This window comes from Triticum urartu, chromosome 4 (genome assembly GCF_003073215.2).
Source record: "Triticum urartu cultivar G1812 chromosome 4, Tu2.1, whole genome shotgun sequence".
Lineage (NCBI taxonomy): Eukaryota > Viridiplantae > Streptophyta > Magnoliopsida > Poales > Poaceae > Triticum > Triticum urartu.
The window spans coordinates 235,387,630-235,395,478 of record NC_053025.1 but is presented as its reverse complement, the minus strand read 5'-3'; the positions used below and the strand labels follow the sequence as shown (position 1 = coordinate 235,395,478).

The following is a 7,849-nucleotide window of genomic DNA, read 5'->3' as shown; positions in this document are numbered from 1 at the left end:
CACACCGGCGAGATCAAGACTATTCAAGCTTATGGGTAGGAAAGGGTAGTGAGGTGGAGCTGCAGCAAGCACTAAGCATATATGGTGGCTAAAATACGCAAATAAGAGTGAGAAGAGAAACAATGCCACGGTCGTGAAGCTAGAAATGATCAAGAAGTGATCCTGAAACTACTTACGTTCAAGCATAACACAAGAACCGTGTTCACTTACCGGACTCCGCCGAAAAGAGACCATCACGGCTACACACGCGGTTGATTCATTTTAATTAAGTTAAGTGTCAGGTTTTCTACAACCGGATATTAACAAATTCTCATCTGCCACATAACCGCGGGCATGGCTTTCGAAAGTTCAAACCCTGCAGGGGTGTCCCAACTTAGCCCATCACAAGCTCTCATGGTCAACGAAGGATATTCCTTCTCCCGGAAGACCCAATCAGTCTCGGAATCCCGGTTACAAGACATTTCGACAATGCCAAAACAAGACCAACAAGACCGCCCAATGTGCCGACAATCCCGATAGGAGCTGCACATATCTCGTTCTCAGGGCAACACCGGATGAGCACTCCGTACAACTAAAACCAGCCGTCAAGTTTCCCCGAGGTGGCACTGCAAAGGACTCTAGTTCGGACCAACACTTAGAGAAGCACTGGCCCGTGGAGGTGAAAATAAAGATGACCCTCGGGAGCGCGACTCCCAAGGGAAAAGTATAGGTGGTGGTGAGGCAAATGGTAAAACCAAGGTTGGGCCTTGCTGGAGGAGTTTTATTCAAAGCGAACTGTCAACGGATTCCCATAACACCCAACCGCGTAAGGAATGCAAAATCAAGGAACATAACACCAGTATGACAGAAACTAGGGCGCAAGAGTGCAACAAAACACCAGGCATAAGGCTGAGCCTTCCACCCTTTGCCAAGTATATAGATGCATAAAATAAATACGAGATAATAATGATATCCCAACAAATATCAATGTACCAACATGGAGCAAGCTTCAACTTCACCTGCAACTAGCAATTCTATAAGAGGGGCTGAGCAAAAGCGGTAACATAGCCAAAAAACAGTTTGCTAGGAAAGGTAGGTTAGAGGCTTGAGATGGCAATATGGGAGGCATGATAAGAAAGTGGTAGGTAGCGCGACATAGTAATAGAGCGAACAGCTAGCAAGCAAACATAGAAGTGATTTCGAGGGTATGGTCATCTTGCCTGCAATATTCTTAGAGTTGTCGAAATCTTGATCCTCGAAAGCGTACTCAATAGGTTCCTCAGTCACGTGCTCGTCTCCTAGCTCTACCCAAACCAAGAACACAAGCAATGGAACAACAATCAATCACGGTGCAATGCGCAAGCAACATGATGCAAAACATGGGATGACATGCAAGATATGATATGCAATGCATATGCGTGCTCCGGAAGGGAAAGAATGCCCAAGGCATCAACTTGGCAAAACAAGTATGTCGCTGGAAAGATGAGGTGATTTCGGTTGAAATCGATATAAAGATCACCGAAAACAGATGCACGGTTTGCAAATGGCAAGCAAAACAAGAATGATGCTAAACTGCAGTTAACAGCATGATGCCACCTAGAATGCAACAAGAAACTAAGCTACTGCATTCCAACATAGCAACAAAGCATGTGGCAGTGATGTACAAGAGATGCTTGACAAAACATGAACACTGAGCTACGACTAAATCACACAAGAGCAGGTTCAAACAAGCATGGCAAAAGTGCAAAAGATATCAGCATCACAGACTTAGTGAAAATACTAACATGTCAAAAACAACATCAGGAAGCAATGTTTAGAGCAAACAAACAACATGATACAGGAACATATCATAGCAAACCAAGGCATGTCATGATTCTACTAAAAGCATAGATCAAATGTCCCTTACTGATCATGAGCCAAAAAGGCACAGCAGAGGATGGTACCCATGTAAACATAGCAAGTTTTAATAACAGTTTCAAACTTAGCAGAAAAACAGAGCATGGCATAGACAGATTTATGAAGGCAACTTTGCCAGCTCATGCCACTCACCACAAAGCATTGCATGACCACATAAGCATACCAGCAGCAAGACGACAAGTTCATGAAGCTAACCATGGCAAGAGCAAGTTCGTAGGATGCATGGATCACTAGCAACAACCATGGCAATATTGATTAACATGTTAACATTCTACCAGGAACAATTAAACCCTTTAACGGTAGCGCAATGTGCGCATTCTCGTGCTAGCCACGTCATCACCTAGCGATTGGGTGTTATGCGAAGAAAAAAGAATCGAGCTAGCGATTGGACGAGGCTGTGTGTTTGTCAGCTCGTTGCTATTGGCCCACATAGCAGGTCGCTTTCCAGAGAAAGCTCGCACACGTGACCTCTCTCCTTTCATTTCCCGCAGCCCCTCGTCCCCTCCCTGCTTCTCCGTCGTCACCGCTGCCGCCACCACCCTCCAAATCCATCGCACGACTACAAGAGAGCTAGCCCGCCCGCGCCGGCGACGCGCCTCCGCCTCCTGGTCTTCTGTATCTCGGCACCGGATCCGTCCCCGCCCCCGTTTGGCGTCCCGGTCGATGGCGCTGAGGAGGAGGCGGAGCGGTTCTATCATTGGGTTGAGCGGCGGCTGGAACGGGTCGGCCACGAAGATGGCCGTCCGCAGTGTTCTTCTCAGGCAGAGAAGAGGAGGGGAGCATGAGTTGAAGAGGGGACGGAGAGGGAGACAGCGAGCCCATGGAGAAGCGCCACCCGAAGCAAATCTGGCCGTCAGCGGTAAGGCGGCACCCCACTCCAGCCATCTTCCTTCTCCCGGTATGCATATGTTGTTTGTTTGCTAATTTATTGGGCAGATTTTCAACTGGCAGACACAAAGGAGGTGGCGTAATGGGCATGGAGATCCTGGTGTTGGAAGAAGAAGATGAGCAGCCAAATACTTCTAGGTATTATCGTTTGGCATATTTCATTAAAATTCACATTTGCAAAAATTTGTGCTCAACAGTTCTATCCCTAACTTCATGATGATGCTTCTATTACGTTCATACAGTAACACAAATATTGTGTTTGTACCATGTATTGTTTGCTTGCCTACAAACAGGTGGTTGGTATATTTCTTGCAGTTTGGGAACATAGTGAAATAAGAAATGAGATTAGAAAGAAACCTGAAAGTTTCTTGCGTTGGTAGAGGGCTAATGGGTTATCTTGGAGATAAGGCAAAGGCTGTACAATGTACAAGCTGCACTTGTTTGGTTTTGATACTCTTGAACGGTTCATTGTAATTGTGCTATATTTAGATTCTCAAAGTCCTTTTCACTTGTTGTAGGGTTCTATATTAATAAGCATATCTTTGCATTATACTCTTCACACTATCTTACAGCAGCATCTGCTGTTTGTCAGTACAAAACCTGATTGAAGTTACGAGTTAGGAGATTGCCTTTATACTTGCACAACTACTACTAAGCCTTTCTTTTTTGTGAATATTGCCCATGTTCTTTTCATTATAATGTACTAGCCTATTGTCTTGCAACATTAATTTTATTCGATCTAAATTATAGGAATGATGAAACTCGCGGCCGCCGAGAGGCCACCTCAAGGTGGTGGTGGAGCTGCTCCGGCACCTTGACGCCCAGGGCGTCGGTGAAGAATAGGTCGGGGTACAATGCCCTATATGTCGTGGCCAGAGAAGGACATCACGGTGAGTTTGATCCTGACCTCTTTGCTGTGAGTTGCATGTCCCTCCGGTAAATTGTGGTGCCTTGAGCTTTGGAACTGTGTGATTTTCTGTTTGTTGGTTTTGTAGCGACATACTTGGTACATACTAGCAGTTTGTTTGGTTCAGGATCTGGAAATGTATGTAAAAATGTACATAATAGTATAGTTGTGAACTGCAATACAAAGCTTGGCATAGCTTCCTTTTGCAATTAGCTGTCATTTGGGGAAAGACATTTGTAATAGGATGACTCGCATATCAACACTAACTTATAGTGAGAGTCCGATATTTTGCACTGCCGTCCACCCAGAACATCCTTAAGTAGGTTTCAACTAATTGGGATACAAATTACAGAACATAGATCACTCAATGTTTTAGTCTGTACAACTCCTTGCTGATTGATTTCTTCATTTTCAAATGAATTTTAGGTGTTAAAATCTCTTCGCTTGTTTCTGACCTTAGTGTATGTCTGTTTACAAGAGATTGAGCTATTACACATCAAAGACTGGGATAATCGAGTAAACTGCCGTGCAAAATAGGAAAAAGTATTAGGATAGGATCACTTGCAAAAGTTTGGTGCATGATCTGGATATTGGGCATGCACTGCATGTTTGTATGATGACTCCAGACACCTATAATTGTAGATTCACATCAAATTTGTGTGCCTTTGATGTGTTTATGCAAATCCTAGATACCTTGCTTCCAATAGAACAACCAGTCATCACTTTCTAATTTTAGAATGGTAATGGTGAAACTGGTGTAATCGATAATTCATTTGTATCCAGGATAAGCTAGCATAGTGTATTAACATATGCTCACTCCTGTATTATTCATTGTATGCTTATGTTGCCTATTAGTTATGTAGGACACTCGTGAGAGCTGTGCCTGTGTTGCACTGTTGCTAATGTAATAGCTTTTGAGTCACATGCCTGTCACCGTCGCAAAGTGCAAGAAGAAATCTCCGAGGAAGATCCATGAAGCCGAGAGGGAGAAGGATGAGCGTGACCTGTTCAATTATCTTTTCGGTGAACTTGGCGAAATAGGTGTGCATCAATCACTAACCTCGACACCTCGTAGATTATGTCAGAGCCAGCATGCTTTAGTTACCATGTCTCTGAATTTCGGGGGTCGTTTCCTTTTCCATGTGGTTATTTGGAATGTTAGAGCTAAGCATGGGTATGTCTGAATCTGCATCATCTTGTTACCATCCATTTGCATGTGATGCTTTCGCGGTGAATACTGGGGTTCAGTATGTGTCATGGATTTCCTTAGCTAGATCCCAGTGAATGTTTATGCTAATGAAAATGTGTATGAACCCATTCAAAATTAGTAACACCAGAAGACCTCTCGACGTTTGTTGGCGATTCATTACGTTAGGCATACTTGTCAACATATAAAATTGTGTATTGCCTGCATCCATTAACAATGGTTTTCTAATGCATCTGTCTCACCCATGCATCTTGCATCAAGTTGTATGTGTGTTGGAGTCTATTGCTTCTTATATTGCACCGTGTGTGTCGTGGGGTCGAGGAAAAGGCCGGCACCGACGTCGACGTGCACACACTGACGCAACCTCGAGCCGACCCACGTGGCGGGCGCGCGTGGGCTGGAAGCAGGACACGATGTTCTTGGTATGGAGAAAGGGAGAAGAGAGAGGCCACAGACCGGTGTGCTGATGAGCCCCCATCATAGGTGATGTTTCAAGCTTTTCTTAAATTATTATTCAAGTTTCTCTCTCGATAAAAAAAATCTTATTATTCAAGTTGATTCACTCCTTCTGGATAAGTCCAAGTATGTTGTTCCTTATGTATAGGATGTTTCCTGGTACTAGGAACTCATATCATTGTTGATAAATTTAGTAATGTATCTCACAAATGAGTAATTATGTCCACCCAATATGCTTATATTTTCATGCCGGCAAATCCAGAAAATTGTCATATTAAATGTCAACATAAAACATGCTGAATTATGTCCTCGGTCCAGCTGAAACATTACATAATGTTAATTTAACAAAGCATGTGGCTGCAAGCCAATTCTGAATTTCTTTATGGTGTAAATGAACTCTCATTAACTTCGAGCATAAAATGTTTCAGGGTACTACAACCATTTTGGTTAGCTGCAAGGATGAAGACAATGGGGAAAGAATGCAAAGATATTCAGTGAAGCCGCAGGTAGGCTGGTTGATAAGTGAACTATTCAATTTTTCTTGTGCCATTTATATCAAAACCTTGCATGAGTTTCTATTGGTTATTCAGTGACTAGGCTTCTATTGGTTAATCTGAATTTGAATTGTACTCTGGATTAAGTGATTTTCTGATATGGTAGCTAATTTCTATTTTTTGGCACATTCTAATTTAAAAACGAAGCAGTAACAAATCATACTTGATGTCTCAAGCAGAAAATAAACTAAATATAACCCATTTTTCAGAATTGGGATTTCTAAACTGTTGTCCCAAAAGCATCACAAAGACACATTTCTAATTTCAGATCTAGCGTTTGGAGAACTATGGACAAGCCATGTACAAGTACATAGGTTGCTGCGTACACAGAAAGAACAAATGAAACGGGCTTGCAGATTTAGTTTTCATTTGCACGTCATCAAAGCTAATGCTTCCTGTTAAAACAATGGCCCCTGCAACAAGGTAACAAGTCTCTGCCTCAACCGATCTCCTTCGCCAGTTTATATGCAGATGGAGGTCGCACGAACAGAAAGACAATGGTGTCCAGGCTTTGGTTGCAGTGCGTTCCAGGATGGGAACCTCTTTTATTTTGTTTCCAGTTTCACTTTTTTAGAACATTTCCAGTTTCACTCTGCCTCTCTTTTTTACTTGGCTGGACTAAAGCAAAGTAGCAACATTTATGTAAAGAGAACCGGGTGTTTTCTGCTTTCTTGTTCCTCCATTGTCTTCTGCTGGTGTGTTGCTTCACTCGTATCTCCAAAAGCAATTTACTGCCCCTCCAATTCCATGGAAACTAATGGTGGATCTTATGTACCACCAGTAAAAATCAAGCCCCAATACTAACTGGCGACCATAATTTCCATTTTCCCCATCTATAAGCCCCATATCAAATCTCATTTCTGAACCCTGATCATGGACTTGACCAACAAAATATATGTTATATGCCTACAAAATGTACCATCAGAAACTTCTTTCCTATATAAATATAATGGTAATACTTTTTCCGTACAATATATACTTTGTTGTTCAAATCGAGGCTTTCTACCTATCGTCAGTCCTTCACCCAGGACTAGGCTAGGAAAGTTACATCCTTTTGCTATTCTTATCTTGGCATGATGCAAGGCAAAACCAAAAGGGAGAGGTTATATTATTGGCCATATTTACTTTGGTTATTAGTTGAGCACATATGGAGCACATCTAAGTTTGTTTACTGGCCACATATGGCATCATAATTAGATGCATTAGTATTTTACTGCTGCCAAATGTCGTCGGTACTAATTTTGAATTATTTCAGTCCAGTTCGAGGCCGACCGCAGCCACGACATCGAGGGCATCCATAACAATCGCGGATCCTTGGACATCTGGGTGTAGCACTGCTCCGTCGTCGACTACGATGACGGGCTCATCGACATCTCTTGTCTCCAGGTCATTCCCTTCTCTGTTATTTGTCCCTGCTACTAAATCACTCACATGCTTGGTTTCTCTCAACAAGTATCGTTGATTACATGGGATCACTGTGTTGTGCTGATGAAAATAAACGTGTGTGTATGTGATTGCATTTTTTGCATGATTGATATATGATGATTGCTCACAATGTACACTGGGTATGCATGTATTCTCCACGAACTTAGAATTGGCACTCTCTTTAGACCAGATCTTCATTCTTGTATTTAAGTTGGTACTAAATCTGGAAGAGGTGTATTGTAGGTTGATGTCTTTTACATCTCATATTTTTCATCCATGTGATACGAACAAATGCACAAGATATAGACGAGAATCTGTTCTTGAGCTTCACCAGCCATTTTACAGGATATAAAATGTTGTTTTCTTATGCATTTTAATTACATTTACAACTGTAATTTTGTGATGATACGAACGAAAGTTGCATACAGATTTTCTTATTTATACTATTGTTCTATCCATGCTTAACATATAAAAAAATTCTTGTTTTATTCATACTACTTAACAGTCAGCAGTTTA

At 42.1% G+C, this 7,849-nt stretch overlaps 1 long non-coding RNA gene across 1 annotated transcript; it reads left to right on the top strand.

The window, feature by feature from the left end:
- Positions 1-2,842: 2,842 nt before the first annotated feature.
- LOC125553781 lies at positions 2,843-6,486 on the top strand. Its single transcript, XR_007304200.1, has 4 exons — positions 2,843-2,922; positions 3,535-5,381; positions 5,783-5,860; positions 6,177-6,486. It is a non-coding gene; the product is annotated as an uncharacterized LOC125553781 (long non-coding RNA).
- Positions 6,487-7,849: the final 1,363 nt, after the last annotated feature.